Source organism: Ovis aries, chromosome 13 (genome assembly GCF_016772045.2).
Source record: "Ovis aries strain OAR_USU_Benz2616 breed Rambouillet chromosome 13, ARS-UI_Ramb_v3.0, whole genome shotgun sequence".
In the NCBI taxonomy this organism is placed as follows: domain Eukaryota; kingdom Metazoa; phylum Chordata; class Mammalia; order Artiodactyla; family Bovidae; genus Ovis; species Ovis aries.
In genome coordinates this window covers 63,506,773-63,531,008 of record NC_056066.1, presented here as the reverse complement: position 1 = coordinate 63,531,008, position 24,236 = coordinate 63,506,773, and the positions used below count along the sequence as shown (strand labels likewise).

General features: G+C 40.0%; 1 long non-coding RNA gene across 1 annotated transcript; it reads right to left on the bottom strand.

The window, feature by feature from the left end:
* Positions 1-29: 29 nt before the first annotated feature.
* LOC105606907 (uncharacterized) lies at positions 30-24,067 on the bottom strand. The gene is made up of 3 exons (XR_006055772.2): positions 23,924-24,067; positions 21,801-21,876; positions 30-2,037 (listed from the first exon to the last, which is right to left on the bottom strand). It is a non-coding gene; the product is annotated as an uncharacterized LOC105606907 (long non-coding RNA).
* Positions 24,068-24,236: the final 169 nt, after the last annotated feature.

The window sequence follows — 24,236 nt, the reverse complement described above, 5'->3', positions numbered from 1 at the left end:
GAAATAAGTCAGACACAGAAAGGCACATACTGATTTCACTCACATGTGTAATCTAAAAAACAAAACAAATTAACAAATATAATGAAACAAAACCAGACACAGACACAGAGAACAAACTGGTGTTTGCCACAGGGGAGGTGGATAGGTGAACAAGTGTAATAGGTGAGGGGGATTAAAAGTACAAACTTCCAGTTATAAAATAAATAAGTTTTAGGGGTGTAATGTACAGCATAGGGAATATAGTTAATAATATTGTAATAACTTTATTAGTGACATGTTCAGTTCAGTTCTGTTCAGTCGCTCAGTCGTGTCCGACTCTTTGCGACCCCATGAATCACAGCACACCAGGCCTCCTTGTCCATCACCAACTCCCGGAGTTCACTCAAACTCACGTCCACTGAGTCAGTGATGCCATCCTGCTGTCTCATCCTCAGTCGTCCTCTTCTCCTCCTGCCCCCAATCCCTCCCAGCATCAAAGGCTTTTCTAATGAATCAACTCTTCGCATGAGGTGGCCAAAGTACTGGAGTTTCAGCTTTAGCATCATTCCTTTCAAAGAAATCCCAGGGTTGATCTCCTTCAGAATGGACTGGTTGGATCTCCTTGCAGTCCAAGGGACTCTCAAGAGTCTTCTCCAATGTGGAAATAATATTTATTATGGTGATCATTTTATAATATATATTGAATCACTATGTTATACACCTTAAATTACTATAACATTGTAAATCAATTATATTAATACTTCAGTTTTAATAAAGGATGCTTCCTGGGGCTGTAGATATTTGAAAGCTTTAGTGAAGCAGGATGATCCTCTTCCTGGAAAGCGCTTTCACATGGCTATTGGCACGAGATCTCTGATCCTCACTAGTTATTAGTGAAGAGCCTAAGTTCCTTACCATCTGGGTCTAACCATTTGGGTAATTGAGTGTCCTCATGGCATGGTAGCTGGCTTCTTTCAGAGTGAGTAGACCAAGAGAGAAACTGTAATGCCTTTTATGACCTTGTCTTGGAAGTCACACATCATTACTTCTGTCATCATGTATTTGTCAGAAGCAAGAAACTAAGTTTATCTCACACACAAGGGCAGAGGAATTAGACTTCACTCTCTGAAGGGAGGAGTGTCAAAGAATTTGTGGACATATTTTGAAAACCATCACACCATGTGATATGGTCTAGTAAAATTGGTGACATTCGTGGCTTCTGGGCAAAAGCTTTAAGAGCCAGTGAGTGGTTTGCCTGCTTCTTTTCCCTCATACATAAAACTGGCAATATTTGTTAGAAGACCTGGATCCTGGAGTAAAGATGATGTGAAGCAGAGCTTTTACTGTCCACTGTCAAGTATGTTAGGCATAGTACAAAGTACTTAACAAGTAGTATCACAATAATTATTTATAGCAATGGTAAATATTATTATCCACAATTTTAGAAGAAATGGAACTATCATATTTCAACTTTTCCTGATGTTCTTGAGATGATTCACTTTGCCATATCTATTTTTTTCTTTTACTGAAAGCACTTTTCACCTTCTAAGAAACTGTATTGTTTACAGTTTATATCATTTTGTTTATTGTCTGTCTTGCTGTTGTTGTTTAGTCGCTTAGTCATGTCTGACTCTTTGTGATCCCATAAGACTCCAGGCTTCCCTATACTTATCTCCCAGAATTTGCTCAAACTCATATCCACTGAGTTGATGATGCTATCCAACCATCTCATCCTCTGTTGCCCCTTCTGTTCCTCCTCTCAATCTTCCCCCAGAATCAGGGTCTTTTCCAATAAGTCAGTTCTTCATGTTAGGTGGCCCAAGTATTGGAGCTTCAGCTTCAGCATCAGTCCTTCCAATGAGTATTCAGGGTTGATTTCCTTTAGGATTGACTGATCTGATCTTCATCTTCTCCAGCACCACAGTTCTGTCTAGCCTTACAAAAATGTAAGTTCCACAAGGACAGGGAGGGGAATTCCCTGGTGGTCCAGTGGTTCGGACTCCACACTTCCACTGTAGGGGGCATCAGTTGGATCCCTGACTGGGGAACTAAGATCTCCTAAGACCAAAAAACAAAACAAAAGAAAGAAACAAGGTGAGGGGTCTTTGCTTTGTTCACTGATGTATCCCAATGTAAAGAACAGTGCCTGAATATAAATACTTACTGAAGGTTGATTTTCAGTCCCAATTCTCTCCTGGACACTGTTCCAGTTTGTCTACATATTTTCTAATGGTGATACTCCAATTGAGGTCTGATAAGCATAGGCTGTTTCTTACTAGTTGTGTTCTCAGAAGCTAACCATATTTCCAGGATCTCACTGAAGTCTCCAATAAATCTATTGATTATGATCAATATTCTCATGCTATCCTCTGTGATGGGTTTTAAGTTGACAAATGACCAAAAATAGGCTCATTCTACTGGAAATTTCTATATTATCTTGGGTGTCTCTTTATCACCCTTGTGTGTGTGTGTGCGTGTGTGTGTGTGAGTCACCCTCAAAATCACAAAATATCTGTCCTATTTTTATTCCTCTAGGGTTCTAAAATGGCTTTTTATACATTTCTTCCTAGGTAACATTTGCGCATTTTAACAAATACCTTGATCCCAGATTGTTGAGCTAGTGGTCAGAAGTTTAGAAAACATGGCAAGTCAATGAGGAAGTTATTACTGGGCAACCAGGTCACTGTGGAAGAGACAAAATTGTTGCTGCCTGGCATTCACAATCATTCTCAGGGAATGTGCAGTAAAAGTTTACAAACATGTTTCTAAATGTCGTAAAACATACTTTTACAAAATTCAATCTCTGTCACTCAATTAAAAAATTTAACAGAGAAACATTAAAAGCAAAACTTTTTTTTCTTAGCTCGTAAAACTCAGGAACAGAATCTGTTCTTTCTCCAAAAACAAATGCAATAACTTAAATCTGTCTGCAAAAGGAACAAAAGGTAGAGAAACTGTGTTCTGTTCACTGACATTCCTTAATAATTATTATGTGTGGAACAATATTATGGTCTTACCTGAGGCTATACCAAGGAACAAAGCAACAGGAAAACAACATAGAAATGAAGTCAATGTGGTGGCATAAAGAGAAGAAGTGACCAGAAGACTGAAGAGCTTAAATCCTGTTTCTTCTTTGCTACTATCTAAATCTATGACATGTACAAACTGCTTCACTTCTTTGGATCTCAATTTATCGGTAAGATGTTAAGATTAGAAAAGATGGCTTAGAAAGTCTTCTGGCTTTTTAATACTAACAAAAAGAGGTATATACAAATTTTCTACTATGAAAGAAATGGACCAGTGGTGTGCTGATAAATGCTGATAAAAATACAAACATTTAATAATAACTGGCTCTCTGGTGGAAAAAAGAAAAAACAACCCTTTGTTTTGTTATGCAACAGAACAGTGGCGGGAATACTTCTACCATGGTCAGTTTTCAAGTTACCAATGGTTTATTAGCCTATTAGCAAAATTCCTAAAAATTTAATAATTAGCATTTAGAATCTAGTAAGAGCAGCTCTAACACACCACTAATGTGAGAGTTGGACCATAAAGAAAGCTGAGCACCGAAGAATTGATGCTTTCAAATTGTGGTGCTGGGTAAGACTCAGCAAGGAGATCAAACCAATCAATCCTAAAGGAAATCACCTCTGAATATTCATTGGAAGAACTGAAGCTGAAGCTTCAATACTTTGGCCACCTAATGTGAAGAGCCAACTCATTGGAAAAGAGCTGATGCTGAGAAAGATTGAGGGCAGGAGGAGAAGGAGGTGACAGAGGATGAGATGGTTAGATGGCAACACCAATTTAACGGACATGAATTTGAGCAAACTCTGGGAGACAGAGAAGGAAAGGGAAGCCTGGAGTGCTGCATTTTACGGGGTTGCAAAGAGCTGGATACGACTTAGCAACCGAACAACAACACACGACTAAATAGGACTCAATTTATTCTTTTGCTTATTCATTCATTCAGCAACAATCACTGAGCATTTATTATGTGCAAGGCATTAAACTAACTGGAATACAAAGCTGTGTAAAATCTGGATCTCGTCCCAAGAGGTTTACATTCTAGTAAACAGGAAATGAACACAGACAACTCTATTGCTATAGAGAACATGACAAAAACACAAAGAAAGCAGGAATAAGTAAAGTACTACTAAGGTTCAGCAGAAAAAGAGACTATTCATATTGAGGTTATTGAGTGGAAGAGACTTTGAGGAAGAAAAGAGATTTCTCAAAAGAAAAAGACTATTTAAAGGTATTTTTTTGTTTGTTTGTTCATTTAAAAGACTTTTCTGGGGAATTTTTGTGGTTTTGAGATTCCTTCCACTGCAGGGAAGTGGAACTAAGATCCCACATGCCATGCAGTACAGCCTGGGGTAGGGAGGTGGGGAAGAGTTATCTAATAGAAGAGAAGTAACACTATGTTGGGAAATCAAGAACCAGATAAATACTTAAAGGAAGCTAAAAATAAAAGAGTCTAAGAAGTGATTCTACCGGTGGGAGGACAATAAAAGCTACCAGGTCAGATGGCTCCACCAAGAACAATCTTACACTGGAATGAGTTTAACACCATCGAAAGGGAATTGGAGTACAATTTAGGAAGGGAGCTATTAAGAGAGCTTTGAATAATTTCAAAGGAACCCAACTTTTATAGTTTAAAGTTTTGCAGTTTTATAAACTATGATTTTTCAGTTTAGAATTTCATTCTATAGTTCTTAAAAATGTACTGCCAGTAATCACCAGGAAATCAAGCATAGTAACGAGTCTAGAGATAACTAAAGGCAGCCCAAACTTTATATGTAGGGAAAAGCGATTACCAGAAATTATAGCCCAGTTAGTGACTTTAATTCTCTGCTGCATTCTAAAATTAAACAGATAATTTATGAACACTTGGAGAAAGGTAAAATAGAGTAATGAGCATGAGTTAACTAAAACAAGTCAGACCAAATGAGTTACATTTCTTTATATGGGTGGCAAACAATTAGATGAAGTACATCATCCTATAGATATGATGCATCCTAATTTCAGGTTCATATTTGACAGATTATCTCATAGTAACAGTGGTGACACAAAGGAGAAATAATTGCTACTTAAGGATTAAAATTAGTTGAATTTGCAGTTGCCTGAATAGTTGTTGATGGAAGGATTGTATGAACTTAAACAAAGGTCTATAGTAATGAACCACACTTGGCTTTGCCCCTTCAACATTTTTATCAACAAATTAGAGAAAGGCAAATAATCTATGCCTACAAAATTAATGTATAACATGAAGACAGGAGATGATACTAAAATGATGAGTTAACAGAACCAGACTGGAAAAAAAAATCCTCAAAGGCTGAAATAGCAGTATGATACAACTACTATCCAAAGGGAGGGGGAGTTGTATTTAAAGGAGGTATAATATCTGGGAACTGATCAGCTCATACCTGGAAGTGATATTTAGTTACTTAATCTCTTTGAGCTCATTATCTCACTTGTAAAATGGAGCTAAGTACCTATTTCACAAGATTAGGAAAATAATATACTAAGGAGCTTAGAAGTGTTCAAAAGGAAGCATTCAATATATAAGCTATAATATGTGTGAATCCTTAGATGCTCAGTAGTGTATGACTTTGCGACCCCATGGACTGTAGTCTGCCAGGCTCCTCTGTCCATGGGATTTTCTAGGCAAGAGTACTGAAGTGGGTTGCCATCTCTTCCTCCAGGGAAGGATCCCCTTTGATCCTCCAGGGATCAAACCCATGTTTCCTGCAGCTCCTGCATTGGCAGGTTGATTCTTTACCACTGAGATACCTAGGAAGCCAGTCAGCTATAATAATGCAGCTTTAATTGAAAAATTATACTCAAAATTCTCCAAGCCAGGCTTCAGCAATACGTGAACCATGAACTTCCAGATGTTCAAGCTGGTTTTAGAAAAGGCAGAGGAACCAGAGATCAAATTGCCAACATCCACCAGATCATCAAAAAAGCAAGAGAGTTCCAGAAAACATCTATGTCTGCTTTATTGAATATGCCAAAGCCTTTGACTGTGTGGATCACAATAAACTGTGGAAAAAGTCTGAAAGAGATGGGAATACCAGACCACCTGACCTGCCTCTTGAGAAACCTATATGCAGGTCAGGAAGCAACAGTTAGAACTGGGCATGGACCAACAGACTGGTTCCAAACAGGAAAAGGAGTACGTCAAGGCTGTATATTGTCACCCTGCCTATTTAACTTATATGCAGAGTACATCATGAGAAATGCTGGACTGGAAGAAGCACAAGCTTCTCCCGGAATCAAGATTGCCAGGAGAAATATCAATAACCTCAGATATGCAGATGACACCACCCTTATGGCAGAAAGTGAAGAGGAGCTAAAAGCCTCTTGATGAAAGTGAATGAGGAGAGTGGAAAAGTTGACTTAAAGCTCAACATTCAGAAAACGAAGATCATGGCATCTGGTCCAGTCACTTCATGGGAAATAGATGGGGAAACAGTGGAAACAGTGTCAGACTTCATTTTTCTGGGCTCCAAAATCACTGCAGATGGTGACTGCAGCCATGAAATTAAAAGATGCTTACTCCTTGGAAGGAAAGTTATGACCAACCTAGATAGCATATTGAAAAGCAGAGACATTACTTTGCCAACAAAGGTCCGTCTAGTCAAGGCTATGGTTTTTCCTGTGGTCATGTATGGATGTGAGAGTTGGACTGTGAAGAAAGCTGAGCGCCGAAGAATTGATGCTTTTGAACTGTGGTGTTGGAGAAGACTCTTGAGAGTCCCTTGGACTGCAAGGAGATCCAACCAGTCCATTCTGAAGGAAACCAGTCCTGATTGTTCACTGGAAGGACTGATGCTGAGGCTGAAACTCCAATACTTTGGCCACCTCATGCGAAGAGTTGATTCATTGGAAAAGATCCTGATGCTGGGAGGGATTGGGGGCAGGAGGAGAAGGGGACAACAGAGGATGAGATGGCTAGATGGCATCACTCACTCAATGGACATGAGTTTGGGTGAACTCCGGGAGTTGGTGAGGGACAGGGAGGCCTGGCATGCTGCGATTCATGGGGTTGCAAAGAGTCAGACACGACTGAGTGACTGAACGGAACTGAAAACATACAAAATGGTTACTTTTATAAATTCAAGATCCACTATCTAGTGGGCATTTTAATTTAATTTTTATTTTCCTAAAGTGTATTTTAATTTACCAAAGGTGAGCTAAAGTTCTAATATTCTAGGTATTATTGAACAGATTGAGTCTCACTATACTTTTCAAGATCATAAAAAGTCTCATATCTCTCTCACTAGGCTTCATCTTTCTACGTTACAATTTTATTTGTTTAGATGAGTCAAAAATTATTTTGTTAATACTCATAAGAACATGGATATGAGTAAGAAGAGTAGTTAAGTTTGCCAAATCTTTGGGGGTACTCCAGTGTTTTAGTTAAAAATCTTTCCTTTTTATAAAAATACAAACCATTATGGGAATTCCTGGTGGTCCAGTGGTTAAGACTCCATGCTTTCAACGCAGAAGGCATGGATTTGATCCCTGGTCAGGGAACTAAGATCCTACATGCCATCCCACATGATGTGCAGCATGGTCAAAAATTTAAAAACAACAACAACAAAATACATATATATATCATTAAGGAACTCTTTCTTTGGAAGAAGAAAGAAGACAGACTTCTGTTTTTATTGTTTAGGTCCAACTTAAACTTAAATTTAACAATGAAAATAGAATTTTCCTGAAACATATGGGACTTTTAGTCTTTTCTAAACAGAGAATTACAAGACAAACATTTAATGACAAACATTCTCCTCACAACAACAGTCAATAAATTTCTGACAACACTGATTTGGTGCCTATTAGAGGGAGAAAATAACAATAATAGGATGTGGGAAATTTCAGAAGCAAAAATGTAGTTGGTACTTTTTAAGTTCTTATAATTCAATAGAGGAGACTGAATAATCCTTAATAAATACACTGGGGCATACTTACTATTAGAGGGATTTAGCATGAAGTGATTCTTCTTGAACATTTTCCATTGCAATTTAGCTTTTGGAGTAAACAGAAGAAATGGGAGGGCTAGAAACAAGATATTCCTAGGGTCACAGAGCCAGCAAATCATAGAAAGGGGATTTAAACCTAGGTCTCCTAATTCCACACATGAGATAGTGTCACAGCATTAATCTTGAGGATACATCTTTTTGAAATGATATATGACATTCATTTTCACAATTAAAAAATAAAAAGCCAGTAAGACTGATTAGAACTCAGAGGACAATAATGCTCCAGCATTCCACTCAATTTTTCTCATTTTGGGAGTAGGAAGCACCTGTGACGGAGAAGGCAATGGCAACCCACTCCAGTACTCTTGCCTAGAAAATCCCATGGACAGAGGAGCCTGGTAGGCTGCAGTCCATGGGGTCGCTAAGAGTCGGACACGACTGAGCGACTTCACTTTCAATTTTCACCTTCATGCATTGGAGAAGGAAATGGCAACCCACTCCAGTGTTCTTGCCTGAAGAATCCCAGGGATGGGGGAGCCTGGTGGGCTGCTGTCTATGGGGTCGCACAGAGTCGGACACGACTGAAGTGGCTTAGCAGCAGCAGCAGCAGCAGCACCGGTGACACCACAAACTAAAGGTGTGACACTTTTAAAAACTGGTCTAAATAATTAGAGTTTTATTCTTCTGAAATATCTGGTTGATAACTTTCTAGTATTCTTCCAGGACTTTTCTATAAAGAAAATTCAAAATGTCATTTCATATCATAGGTCTGGATAGACACTAAAGATTTTCTTTCTCTCTCTCCTTCTCTACCTTTGATATTTTTGATGTTTATCAAGGTAATACATGCAAATATTTTAAGTCTTTGGTTAAAAAAAAAGTCTTGTGGAACTACAAGGCTCATAACAAAGCACAACGGAGTATATTTTCACACACACACAGTCTTAAAAAAGTGGTGGCCTCACCAAAGCTTGAGATACCCTCCCAAACTTATTTGGTGGCTTTTTTTTTTTCATGTTTACCAACATTTTCCCAAATTAAATATTTTTACTGCCAGTTCTTGATTTGTAAATTTTTAACAGTACCTAATAGAAAAGATAAAGATCTTAAAGATCCAACACTACGTTTTTCCTCCCTTCAGCCTCTCAATACTGTTATATCACAATATTTCAAATTAAATCAGTGTTTCATGTTAACCTTATTATGACTCTTGTGTGTTTTCCTTCTGGATCAGTTAACTGGATTATGATTATATTTCCTTTCTTACGCAACTTTTTGTCTTACAATTAATAGTTGCCTCTGTTTTCTATTTGACAAAATTTCTGCATCATTATCACTGTCTCAGACCTTCCAACAGAAAAGTAAAAATGAATTATTTTGAACTCAACCATGGAAAAACTCCCATGCAGCACTCCTTCCTTCAGTCTGGACTATCCCTCACTAAGTCTGCTCTATACAAGTGTCATCTTAGAACTTCCTTTTGCCTTTCCTAGGGTGATCCCCTCTTTCCTAAAACCTAAAACCTGAAATTGTTTCAGTAGAGTACATCCTCCAGTAGTGCCCCCAGGAAAAGTGGGGGTTAGTAAATTTTTTTGCATGCAAGAAAATATCTTTGTCCCTCACATTTGATTAATAACATGATTTAGTGTAGAATTCTAGGTTGAAAATAATTTTCTCTCAGAATTTTGAAAGTGCTGTTTCATTGTTTTCTAACCACTACTGTCAATATTAAGAAATACGCTATTCTCATTACCTATTCTTTTATGAATAATCCATTCACCTTTCCCCACTCCCTCTTCATCTCTTGTCAACAAGATTTTTGGATCTTCTCTTTAACCCTTGTGTTTAGAAATTTCATGACAATGTGACGTAGTACTTTTGATTTTTCCCCCTTCATTATGCTGGGCACTCAGCAGTCTCTGTCAATCTGGAAACTCATGTCCTTCAGTTATCAGAGATATTGTAATTTCTTTGATAATTTCTATCCCTTCATTTCTCCTCCATTCCTAAAACTCCAGTTAGCCTAGTGTTGGACTTTATGGATTTATTCTCCAATTGTTTTCTTTAATTTTTGTTTTATTTTTCTGAGAGATTTCCTCAATTTTATATATTAATACTTCTATTAATTATTTTTGCTACTTAAAAACTTTCCCAGAGCTATTATTCTCTGCTCCTTTTTGGGGGAGGAGCATCCTGTCTTTGCTTGATAGATGCACTATTTTACACTATCAGAGGCAAAAGATGCTTATTGTTTTCAAAAAATATCCTGCTTTCCATATTGCCTGTTTTCCATTTTGATTTGCTGTCTTTCTTGGTGAAGGTTTATCTCAGCTATCTGGTGATCCTTTGCTGTCCTTTCATATTTAAAAATGTGTCATTACAAAGGTATTGGGAAGGTCTATGTTAACTGGAAGAGTCTGTCAGTTGGTGGGTTTCATTGCAGGTTAATTAAGTAGGGATACATGTTTTGTTGGGAGACCCTCAAGTATCATTCTTCATATCTATTTCTTCTGGGATTATTCAATTTTAGGTTTCCCTCAGAACTAATTCTCAGCTATCCTGCCTGGAGAATATAAGCCTTGGTGTCAGCATCCTTGGAGTGAAATAGAGCAAGAGGGCTGGGCAAGTTTCATCATTCAGCATGTAGGTATCCCTCTGATCTCTGTTTTCAGTGTGGTATTCTTCCTGCCCCAGCTCCTCAGCTGTGATCTTTAACCGCTATCCCAGTCTGGAGATTTTCAAACTCAGTTTTCACAGAATAAACCAGGGAGATAGAGGAGTAATTGCCTAACTGAGCACGATGAGGAAGGGGCCTCGTAGTCCAACTTCTTAAATAGACTTCCAGCCAATCCCCCACTTTTAGACCACTGCATGTCTCTGATGCCACAGTATCTTTCATTCCTGGTGTCTTAGTGTTCTGCGATGAGAACCTGCTTGCCTCTTGTTAGTGCACCCTTCCTATATATTTGGAATTCTGTTTCCTCAGCTCAACCTTCCAGCTTCCAAAGTGCTGTCATCTTTCTTATTCCCTTTCTTTGTGGACTGATAACATTAAAAATATTAACTCATCATTTTAGTGAGTGGGAGAGAGAAAAGGGATGAAGACGTTAATCTGTTCGTGTACACTGAGAATTGCAGGACCCACAAGACGCTCACTCTTTTGCTCCCATAAAAAAAATGTCAGAAACAAAAAACTCAGAGATAAAGTTCTGCTCTCATGAAGGTGATACGGAAAAATATGGGTCTGAGAACTGTAGTATCTATTTTCAAGTCCTGGTATTATTATTGATTGATTGGTTGATGTTGGTGTTAGTTAAGTTACAAATGTTTCATCATCTATAAACTGGTGATAATCGTCCCTATCACAGCCTATCTTATTTGCAATGACTAAGGTAAGATAACTGATATAAATGTATGAATATACATCAAATATATAACATTTATCATTAACTTGGCATAGTCAAATATATTTTGAGAGAGAGGCAGTGTAGCAGAGTAGAAAGAGTACGGACTTCAGAGTCAATACAGACCTAGATCTGACTTCATCTCTGTCATTCATTGTGTGATCTTGGGTAAGTAACTTAACCTCTCAGCTTTGTTTTCCCTGTTTATAAAATGAGTATGATATTACGAACCCGACAACACTGTAGTAAGGATTAAATGAGATAAATGCGTGTAACATGGGCTTCCCAGGTGGCACTAGTGGTAAAGAACTCGCCTGCCAGTGCAGGAGACGTAAGAGATGTGGGTTCAATCCCTGGGTTGGGAAGATCCCCTGGAGAAGGAAATAGCAACCCACTCCAGTATTCTTGCCTGGAGAATTCCATGGACAGAGGAACCTGGCGGGCTACAGTCCATGGGGTCACAAAGAGTTGGACATGACTGAGCGACTAACACACAGTGCTAAACCACATTAGTAATTAGTATCTGAAATCATCAATAGTCCTCATAAAAGCTTTTTATTTGCTCTTTTCCCAGGACCAAATTATAAGGTGAGCAGCCCAAGTTGAAAGAACCCAGCATACATATTCTTTGAAGTGGCAATAGGTTATTACTGAGACCTCTTTAAGAATATTTTGTTACGAAGGAAGACATAAAATTTGTAATGAATATTAAAGGAGATCAAGGACTTTGGAACAATGGAACTACTACTCAAAAAAATTATCTTAAAGAGTTATAGTTTTGTTTTTTTTTTTCTATTTGATTCTTACATAAACCCAGAAACTTGGAAGGCTTTATCATCCTGTTTAAAGATGAAAAAATCAAGGCATGAGTGAAAAAGCGACTTGCTCAAGGTGTCAAGGAACAATCAGGAATTTCAGCCTTGGACTTTTGACTCCCTATTCAGGGCTTTTTTAAAAAAAGAAGTTTTAGTTAAATATACATAAAATTTACCATCTTAATAATCTTTTGTGTACAATTAAGTACATTTACCTCTTTGTGCAACTAATCTCCAGAACTCTTTTCAGCCCGCAAAACTGAAACTCTATACCCACTAAAAAACAATTCCCATTCTCCCTCATTCCCCAGGCTCTGGCAACCACCTTTCTACTTTCTATGACTCTACCCTAGGTGCTACATATAAATTTTTATCTTTTTGTGACTGGCTTATTTCACTTATATAATGTCCTCAAGGTTCATCCATGGTACAGCATGTCAGAATTTCCTTCTTTTTAAGGCTGAATAATATTCCATTACATGTATATACCACATTTTGTTTATTTATTCATGAACGGACATCTAGGTTGCCTGGCTCTTTGGCTATTGTGAATAATGCTGCTATTGATTCCAGGGTCGGGACGATTCCCTGGAGGAGGGCATGGCAACCCACTCCAGTATTCTTGCCTGGAGAATCCTATGAACAGAGGAGCCTGGCAGGCTACAGTCCATAAGTCACAAAGAATTGGACACAACTGAAGCAACTGAGCACAGCACAGCACACACTGGAATACAAATATCTCTTTGTGACTCTGATTTCAATTATTTTGGATATATACCCACAATTGTATTGCTGTACCATATCATAATACAATTTTCAATTTCTTGAGGAACCACCATATTGTTTTGAGGAACAGCTATACATAGTGGCTACACCATTTTACACTTTAACCCAAAGTACACAAGGGTTCCAATTTCTCCACATTCTTGTTAACACTCATCATTTTTCTTTTTTTTTCCCCTAATAGCTATTCCAGGGGGTGCAAGGTGGTAACTCACTGTGGTTTTCATAAGAGTTTCGAAGCCTTCTGTAGAGATGCCAACACACTAAGTAACCCCGAGTTATGTTACAACACAATTTACAGCATTAACATCCTACTAGATTTAAAACACTGTAGGAGGCAACAGTACAGTCATTGCCCTCAAGGATTTTATAATCTAGCTGGAAAGTTTATAAAATTATTCATATGCAGTTAGTTAAAAATAAACAGCAGTGCAAACAGCATAGTCTACATGTGTGTGCTCAGTCGCTCTGTCATGTCTGCCTCTTTTGTGACCCCATGAACTGTAACCTGCCAGGTTCCTTCTGTCGATGGAATTTTCAAGGCAAGAATACTGGAATGGGCTGTCCTTTCCTTTCTCCAGGGGACCTTTCCAACCCAGGGATTGAACCCACATCTCCTCTGTCTCCTCCACTGGCAGGTAGATTCTTTACCACTGTGCCACTTGGGAAGTCCATAGTCTATATGATGAGTATTATCATGAAAACAGAGAAGGGTAAAATTATAATAGGTCGGGCTGATTAGAAAAGGCTTTAAAGAGCACCTCAAACATTTTAAAACACAGGGTTTAAATTATTTGAGATATTTTATATTATTATTTCATTTTTTAATTTATGCATTCTTTCAACAAACATTTATTGTGCTGCACAATAAGGGCTAAATACTGTGCTGGGTGTTGGGATTACAAAGTCTCTCAAGAGCAAGGGAGAAATGAGACATGATAATCCAAGGTGCCCACTAAGTACATGGTACACGAAATCAGTCCTTTCTAAGGGCCTGCTGATGTACCAAAAAGACTGTTATCACCTACTTTTACAATGATTCACAAAAGGAGTTTAAGAAGCATATTTCTCTCCAGACTATGTTCATACCCAATTATTTCAAACAGAATACAGCTGGGAAGTTTCCTACTTTCTCTTGGGAAGAAGGCAACATTCAAGACTAAGACTTTGTAAATTAGTTATGAGTGCTCATACCTATCATCCCATCTGGGTTCTTGCATTCACAAACATGTGCTGGCACCACAAAAGCAAAGAAGGATGAATAAAACACAGATCCTGCCCTCAAGGATCTCAAAGATAGCCACAATATGATTTTATACAGGCTGTAGTAATGAGAGAACTTCCCTGCTCCCCCCACTCCAAGGAAATGTTTGTGCTTAGTTGTGTCCGACTCTGACTCCACAGACTGTAGCCTGCCAGGCTCCTCTGTCCATGGGATTTTCCCAGCAAGAATACTGGAGTGGGTTGCCATTTCCTCCTCCAGGGGATCTTTTCAGCCCAGGGATCAAACCTTTGTCTCCTGCATTGCAAGTGGTTTCTTTACCACTGAGCTACTGGGGAAGCTTGAGGAAATCATAGGCTTCCTTTAAAACACAACATCTAAGCTGAATCTTCGCTTCCCCAGTGGCTCAGTGGTAAGGAATTGCCTGCAATGCATGAGATGTGGGTTCAACCCCTAGGTCGGGAAGGTCCCCTATAGAAAGGAAATGGCAACCTACCCTAGTATTCTTGCCTGGGAAATACTAATCCACGGGGTTGCAAGAGAGTCAGACATGATTGGGCAACTAAACAAGCTGAATCTTAAAGGATGGCAGGAGGAGTTAATCAGATGGGAAGAGAAGGGATGAACATTTCTAGTCAGGAAAACAGCATGTTCAAGGAACATTAAGGGATTTAGTGTAGCTGCATCTTAAAATACATGACTGCTATTGTTGTTCAGCTGCTAAGCCATGTCCCACTCTTTGAAACACCATGGATTGCAGCATGCCAGACTTCCCTGTCCTTCACTATCTCCCTGAGTTTGCTCAAACTCATGTTCATTGAGTTGGTGATGACATCCAACCATCTCATCTTCTGTCACTCACTCCTCCCCTTGCCCTCAATCTTTCCCAGCATCAGGGTCTTTTCCAATGAGTTGGCTCTTTGCATCAGGTGGCCAAAGTATTGAAAGTTCACCATCAGTTCTTCCACTGAATATTCGGGGTTGATTTTCTTTAGGATTGACAGGTTTGATCTCTTTGTTGTCCGAGGGACTCAAGAATCTTCTCCAACACCACAGTTTGAAAGCCTCAATTCTTCGACACTCAGCCTTCTTAATGGTCCAACTCTCACAATTCATGATAAGGAATAGTAAGGATAGTGAGTAGAGAAATGAGGGGAGCTGGAGAGGTAGACTGTGAACAAATATTATACTGAAGGTAACAGATAATCAAGATAATCATGATGGTGTGATCACTCACCTAGAGCCAGACATCCTGGAATGTGAAGTCAAGTGGGCCTTAGAAAGCATCACTACGAACAAAGCTAGTGGAGGTGATGGAATTCCAGTTGAGCTATTTCAAATCCTGAACGATGATGCTGTGAAGTGCTACACTCAATATGCCAGCAAATTTGGAAAACTCAGCAGTGGCCATAGGACTGGAAACGGTCAGTTTTCATTCCAATCCCAAAGAAAGGCAACGCCAAAGAATGCTCAAACTACCACACAACTGCACTCATCTCACATGCTAGTAAAGTAATGCTCAAAATTCTCCAAGCCAGGCTTCAGCAATACGTGAACCATGAACTTCCAGATGTTCAAGCTGGTTTTAGAAAAGGCAGAGGAACCAGCAATCAAATTGCCAACATCTGCTGGATCGTGGAAAAAGCAAGAGAGTTCCAGAAAAACATCTATTTCTGCTTTATTGACTATGCCAAAGCCTTTGACTGTGTGGATCACAATAAACTGTGGAAAATTCTGAAAGAGATGGGAATACCAGACCACCTGACCTGCCTCTTGAGAAACCTATATGCAGGTCAGGAAGCAACAGTTAGAACTGGACATGGACCAACAGACTGGTTCCAAATAGGAAAAGGAGTACATCAAGGCTGTATACTGTCACCCTGCTTATTTAACTTATATGCAGAGTACATCATGAGAAATGCTGGGCTGGAAGAAGCACAAGCTGGAGTCAAGATTGCCAGGAGAAATCTCAATAACCTGAGATATGCAGATACCACCACCCTTATGGCAGAAAGTGAAGAGGAGCTAAAAGCCTCTTGATGAAAGTAAGAGGAGAGTGAAAAAGTTGGCTTAAAGCTCAACATTCAGAAAACAAAGATCATGGTATCTGGTCCAGTCACTTCATGGGAAATAGATGGGGAAACAGTGGAGACAGTGTCAGACTTCATTTTTCTGGCTCCAAAATCACTGCAGATGGTGACTGCAGCCATGAAATTAAAAGATGCTACTCCTTGGAAGAAAAGTTATGACCAACCTAGATAGCATATTGAAAAGCAGAGACATTACTTTGCCAACAAAGGTCTGACTAGTCAAGGCTATGGTTTTCCAGTGGTCATGTATGGATGTGAGAGTTAGACTGTGAAGAAAGCTGAGCTCTGTAGAATTGATGCTTTTGAACTGTGGTGTTGGAGAAGACTCTTGAGAGTCCCTTGGACTGCAAGGAGGTCCAACCAGTCCATTCTGAAGGGGATCAGCCCTGGGATTTCTTTGGAGGGAATGATGCTGAAGCTGAAACTCCAGTACTTTGGCCACCTCATGCTAAGAGTTGACTCACTGGAAAAGACTCTGATGCTGGGAGGGATTGGGGGTAGGAGGAGAAGGGGACGACAGAGGATGAGATGGCGGGATGGAATCACTGACTCGATGGACGTGAGTCTGAGTGAACTCTGGGAGTTGGTGATGGACAGGGAGGCCTGGCGTGCTGCTATTCATGGGGTTGCAAAGAGTCGGACATGACTGAGCGACTGAACTGAACTGAGGAAAGGGAGGAGCATGATTAGTTTTTTTTAAAGGAAACTCTGAAAGCTTCCCTGGTGGGTCAGACCGTAAAGAACCTGCCTGCAATGCAGGACACTGGGGTTTGATTCCTGAGTTGGGAATATCCCTGGAGAAGGGAATGGCAACCCACTTCAGTGTCCTTGTTTGGAGAATCCCATGGACAGAGAAGCCTGTCAGACTACAATCCTTGGGTTTCCAAAGAGTTGGACACAACTGAGCAACTAACATTTTCACTTTCTGCAGGGTATTAGGTTGGTGCAAAAGTAATTGCGGTATTTGCATTGTTGAACTGTGCTGTTTGATATTGGAATACATTCTTAAATAAATGTGGATATGTTATATATCACTTTAATGTGTATATCTTGCTTTATGTTTTTTTGCTAATGAAATTATTTGCTGTTTATTTTATATTTATTTTAGACTGAGGAAATGATGTTAGACAAAAAGCTAATACAACTGATTTTCTTATTCCAGTTGAAAATGGGTCATAAAGCAGTACAGACAACTTGCAACATCAACAACACGTTTGGCCAGGGAAGTGCTAATCAAAGTACAGTGCAACAGTGGTTCAAGAAGTTTTGCAAAGGAGATGAGAGCCTTGAAGATGAGGAGTGTAGCAGCTAACCATCAGAAGTTGACAATGACAACTGAGAGCCATCACTGAAGCTAATCCTCTGACATGAGAAGTTGACGAAGAACTCAACATCAACCATTCTAACGTCATACAGCTTTTGAAGCAAATTGGAAAGGTGAAAAAGCTTCCTAAGTGTAAGCTTCAGTGAGCTGATCGAAAATCAAAAAAATCATCATTTTGAAGTGTCATTTCCCCTTATTTTATGCAACAATAAATCATTTCTTGATTGGATTGTAACAGATGATGAAAAGTGGATTTTATACAACTGGCAATGACCAGCTCAGTGCCTGGACAGAGAAGCAGCTCCAAAGCACTTCCCAAAGCCAAACTTACACCAAAAAAAGGTAATGGTCACTGTTTGGTGGTCTGCTGCCTGTCTGATCCACTACAGCTTTCTGAATCCTGGCAAAACCATTACATCAGAAGTATGCTCAGCAAATTGAAGAGACGCACCAAAAACTGCAAGGCCTGGAGGTGGCCTTGATCAACAGAATGGGCCCAATTCTTCTCCATGGCAACACCCGACCACACGTTCTACAACCAATGCTTCAAAAGTTGAACAAATTGAGCTACAAAGTTTTGCCTCATCCACCATATTGACCTAACCTCTAGCCAACCAACTACTACTTCTTCAAGCATCTCAACTACTTTTTGCAGGGAAAATGCTTTCCAAGAGTTTGTCAAATCCTGAAGCATGGATTTTTATGCTACAGGAGTAGACAAACTTATTTCTCACTGGCAAAAATATGTTTCAGACCATGAATTTTAAATCATAACTAGGCTCAAACACATCTTTATTAAACAAAATAGGAACCATTACAATTAACACATTTTATCCAACGAGAAATAAGTTTGTTTACTCATGTAGTGTAAAAATCCATGCTTTGGGATTCAACAAACACTTGGAAAGCATCTTACTTGCAAAAAGTTGTCGAGATGCTTGAAGTGGTAGTCAGTTACTGGCTAGAGGTCAGATGAATATGGAGGATGAGGAAAAACTTTGTGTTAAGCACTGTTGTAGGTTTTGGGGACACAGCTTTGATGAACAATCTCCTGCCTCCACAGAGTTACATTCTGGCATGGAATATATTTTTTCAGGGACTAAAATATTTGTGTTTGCTGCCCAGAGCATTCCCTTCCCCATGTAAATGTTTTAGGGAATAAAAACATTGTGCATTCAATGATCAGAAAAAAAGAAGTGGATGGTTTTAAGGTCCATTTCATTCAGGTCCCAGGTAAACCCTAAGAAGTTATCCATGCTCCAGAACAAGTGTACTTTAGACAAGTACATTGACTAGCTTAACAATGTTCTTTGCACTTATAATTTCTCTATCCTGAACTTTGCTAGATGGAAAAGCATGGCCAAATCCTGGGAGATTTCTCTTTCTGGATTCCAAGAGAATCATTTCAATTCTTATACATTCTTTCAGACTTATTATATTATTGATTTTAATTATATAAGGTTCAGTCATTTTTACCATATGTTATTAAATAAAGGCTCTAATTTTAACTATCTCACTGTAAAAATTGTGTTAAAATTTTGGATACTATTGGATTTTCATCCATAAATTCAATAAATATTCACCAAATATTTAAGTGCCCATAATGAACCTGGCAATCTGCTAAGTGCTGGGGATTTCAGAGTGAATTAGATTTTTTACCTACCTCAAGCACTACAATACACATCTTTCACTACATTCTGGTAGCAAAGTGAGATTATTAAATCACAAGTAAAAAACCAACCAATAAATCAAACAAATTGTGGTAAGTGTTATGAAGGAAAAACGCAAGTTGCAATATCCAAGAAAGAGATGACAATTACCTGCACCAGGCTAGTGGCAGTGGAGACAGAACTGGCTGACTCAGATTTTGGACACTGACTCAATAAGACTTGATAACGAATTGGATGAAGTGATGAAAAGGAAGGAACTGAGTTAACTCCTGGATTTCTAACTTAAGCAACTGGGTAGAGAGCAGTGCCTTGTTAATTGAGATGGGGAAGATTTGCAGTGGGAAATACTCAAGTTGTTATAAACACAGTGACTCTGAGACCTCTGTGAGACAAGCAAATGTAAAGAAATATGCACTTGGACCATGAGGCTAGAATTGAGAGGTTTGGGTTGGAAATAATGGATTTGAGAATCACTGACATAATGATGATATTTGGAGCCAGTATTTTCATTAGACTGGACTTCTAAATCTGTGATACAGTATCTCATAAGTCATTTCTATGTATGATTAAATAATCAAGAATTCATTTCTGTTAGTGTAGTTCTTAAAGGATAAACTATGTAAGATTTCTTTGGGTGAGGGCATGGTGCTCACAATACCTTCTGTCTAATACATCAACCCCAAAATAAATTTGAGTTACTAAATGCTTTTCATTACTATCTCAGTGACTTTCTCTTTACTCATCAAAGCTAACTTGTAAAAGTCCCATGTAATGAATGAAAAGAACTGAATAGGTCTAGATTTCTCTATGGACTAGACTTTCTATCTTAATTATGTTTTCTGTAATTTAAACATCACCTACAAGGATATATGGGCTTAAAAAAAAAAAAAAAGGATATATGGGCTTACTTCAGAAGACAGAGTACTGAACTAAAGATCATGAGATCTGGGTTCTGTTCAAGTACTGTCATGATTTAATTTTAAGTCATAGCCTCTATAGGCCTGCTATTTTATGGGTCAAGACAAGAGACTAAGGAATATTTTAAAGCCTATGAAAACATAAATTTAGTATACAATTGAAGCATTATCATCAGTAGCTTACTACTGGGAAGTTGGAGATTTGGGGTGGTGCTGAGCATCAAGAATGGCTCAGAATGAAGATTCCAGTAGGCTGTTCTGGATTTCTCACTACTTTTTTGTAGAATTCATAATTTAGCTTCTGTATCTATAAAATGAAGAATCACATGATTTTCCTCACCATTATGATAGAAAAATTAATAAATGTCTATGTTTCACAATAAACTGTGGAAAATTCTGAAAGAGATGGGAATACAGACCACCTGACCTGCCTCTTGAGAAATCTGTATGCAGGTCAGGAAGCAACAGTTAGAACTGGACATGGAATAACAGACTGGTTCCAAATAGGAAAAGGAGTACGTCAAGGCTATATATTGTCACCCTGCTTATTTAACTTATATGCAGAGTACATCATGAGAAACGCTGGGCTGGAAGAAGCACAAGCTGGAATCAAGATTGCCGGGAGAAATATCAATAACCTCAGATATGCAGATGACACCACCCTTATGGCAGAAAGTGAAGAGGAACTAAAGGGCCTCTTGATGAAAGTGAAAGAGAGTGAAAAAGTTGGCTTAAAGCTCAACATTCAGAAAACGAAGATCATGGCATCTGGTCCAGTCACTTCATGGGAAATAGATGGGGAAACAGTAGCTGACTTTATTTTGGGGGGCTCCAAAATCACTGCAGATGGTGATTGCAGCCATGAAATTAAAAGATGCTTACTCCTTGGAAGGAAAGTTATGACCAACCTAGATAGTATATTGAAAAGCAGAGACATTACTTTGCCAACAAAGGCCGTCTAGTCAAGGCTATGGTTTTTCCAGTAGTCATGTACGGATGTGAGAGTTGGACTATAAAGAAAGCTGAATGCCGAAGAACTGATGCTTTTGAACTGTGGTGTTGGAGAGGACTCTTGAGAGTCCCTTAGACTGCAAGGAGATCCAACCAGTCCATCCTAAAGGAGATCAGTCCTGAGTGTTCACTGGAAGGACTGACGCTGAGGCTGAAACTCCAATACTTTGGCCACCTGATGCAAAGAGCTGACTCCTTTGAAAAGACTCTGATGCTGGGATATATTGAGGGCAGGAGGAGAAGGGGACGACAGAGGATGAGATGGTTGGATGGTATCACTGACTCGATGGACATGGGTTTGGGTAGACTCTGGGAGTTGGTGATGGACAGGGAGGCCTGGAGTGCTGCAGTTCATGGGGTTGCAGAGTCATACACGACTGAGCGACTGAACTGAACTGAACTGATGTTTTACAGATTCCTGGATGAAAGAGGTTAGGAAAATACAAATTACTGTTGTGTTGATGTACTTATTAGCTTAATCTAAGCAGGATCTATCTCTTGGAAAACCTGGAAACACTTAGCTACCACTGCTTTCTGACTTCTGTCCGCTTCCCAGGGATTCTTGGCTTTCCCTAGAAAACAAACTATTACCTTAAGGGTAGCCTGAAATCTCTGAAGAAAGTCTCTTGCAAGCAGCCAGTTCAGAGAGGTCATATCTGGTACCAGGCTGTAACAGAAAAATCTTTTCACAAAAATGATCAACACTATTTGCTAAGCAGACCAGCATTTTCCAAACAGGGAATGGCAGTAGAGTAAGGCCTCATTAAAACTTTGTTAATGTGCCTTTGTTAATGTGACCCAACTTGGTTGGCCAAACTAAGTAACTTAAGAGTGATTGCCTATGAGCTCCTCTCTACCTCTACCTAATTTCTCTTATGTTTTCCCACTTGTCTTTTCTTTGTCTCAGATCTTCATTCTCCTACTTGAATGGACTTTTCAGAAACTTCGGTCTTCTCTATTGTTTCCTTCTCTCCTCTTCAAGGTCTGCTCGCTCAAAATGATTTGGGGACTGTCATGCCCCAAATATCTTTTACCTCTCAGAGACCAAGAGAATATAAACGGTACTCAACAATGGCTTTCAACCAGAGGTGATTTGGTAAGGTCTAGAGACATTGTTGGAGAAGGCAATGGTACCCCACTCCAGTACTCTTGCCTGGAAAATCCCACGAACAGAGGAGCCTGGTAGGCTGCAGTCCATGGGGTCACTAAGAGTCGGACTCGACTGAGTGACTTCACTTTCACTTTTCACTTTCATGCTTTGGAGAAGGAAATGGCAACCCACTCCAGTGTTCTTGCCTGGAGAATCCCAGGGACGGGGGAGCCTGGCGGGCTGCTGTCTATGGGGTAAGCGACTTAGCAGCAGCAGCAGCAGAGACATTGTTGGTTTTTACAATCATGGGAAGGGTGCCACTGGCATCTAGTAGACACGGGTCAGGGATACTGCTAAACATCCTATACTGCACAAAAAACAGCACACAACAAAGAATGGCCTAAAACACTGATGGTGTTGCTACTGAGAAATCCTGATATGCAGATTATCAGTAGCTGAAAATTACTGAAGAGGCAGTGCAGCCTCCTTAGGATACAGATTCTCAAGGTGGTAAAGCAACAGCCACTGACATCAGGTTGCCTAGACTTGGATCATTCTCACTGAGTTATAGGCTCCTTGGAGGCAAGAGCCTTATTTTACCTACCATGCTTAAATTACAGACTAGCATGCAATGGAGAGTGCTAACCAATTGTGGATTGTCTCACACAGTTGTTTTGAGGCCTCAAGAAGGGACCATATACTAAGTGATAGGAAGCACAGTGAGAGGGACAAAAGCAGCTCCTGAATAGGGGGAGCTAGGCTAGTGTTATCAACTAGGATATGCTGCCCTATTGAATACAATTTCAGAAAAGCCACTCTGTGACCATGATGGATCAAGACCAAAACAAAACCACCTAACAAACGAACAAGAACATTGCCCCAAACACCCCCCCCCCCACACACACACACACCCCCCAAATACCCCCCTAACCTGGCTGGGGGACTGCAGCTTCTTAACCAATCACAGCTTTAGCCACTCTTGGTTTCTTGGTTCTTCTCCCTTTTTTAGGAAAGAATTACTAAAATACCTATCAGAATTACCTTCAGCTCCTTAACAGCATCCAATCCTGAGAGGCCTGCTTCCTGGAACCCTCCCCCAAATTACCTAATACAAGCTCCGACCCTGTAAATTCTTTCCAGCACCCTTCTTCCTGACATGCCCCCTGCACCTCAGGCTATGCCTCCACTGCTTATGAGACAATAAGCCCAGCTTTGTTCAACAAGACGAGTGTTCTGGGTGGTCTTCGGCTGGGGGGCACTGACAATAGAGCCCCAAAGGCTCACTGCTTCTATTATGCCTCAAGGGGAATTGCACCCACGCATTCGCAGTCTTTACAAACAAGGATTTTGAGGTTTCCGGACAGAATGCCTCTTGCCAGGCCGTTTCTCCTCATGAGATGTCTCCTTTCCCGTCTACAGGGAGGAGGCTTTTGGTTTCCGACCTCCCAGACTGAAATCCAGGTTGTTGGGTTAGATTTCTGAAGTAAAACCCCTCAGTGAGTTGAGCGCCTCCGCTTCCAACTTCGAGTTACTCAAACACTAGCATACCCCATGGGACACGGTGGAGGGGGTAGCAGAGAAATTAAAGCCCCAAAGAGTTCATATTACTGAATGCCTCACCCACCTCCCTAACTCAGGAGAAACCGCCCCGAATTCACGCCACAAGAAACGCTGAACAGCTTGGGTTCCCTGCTCCTCCAAAAGCGGAGATAAGAACAGCCACCGGCAAAGTCGAACCTTCCGGGCCGGCTTCCTCAGCGTCGCGCACGCGCAGGGGTCGCTGGGCAGTCGCCGCGCTAGCGCCTGCCTCTTCCGGGCGGACTACAAGTCCCAGCTTGCCGGCGCACGGCGTCGCCTGGTAACTCGCGCCAGTCGGAGCGCGCTAGGTCGGCTTCTCCGCGCGCCTGCGCATTGGCGGTCTCTGCGCAGGCGCATTT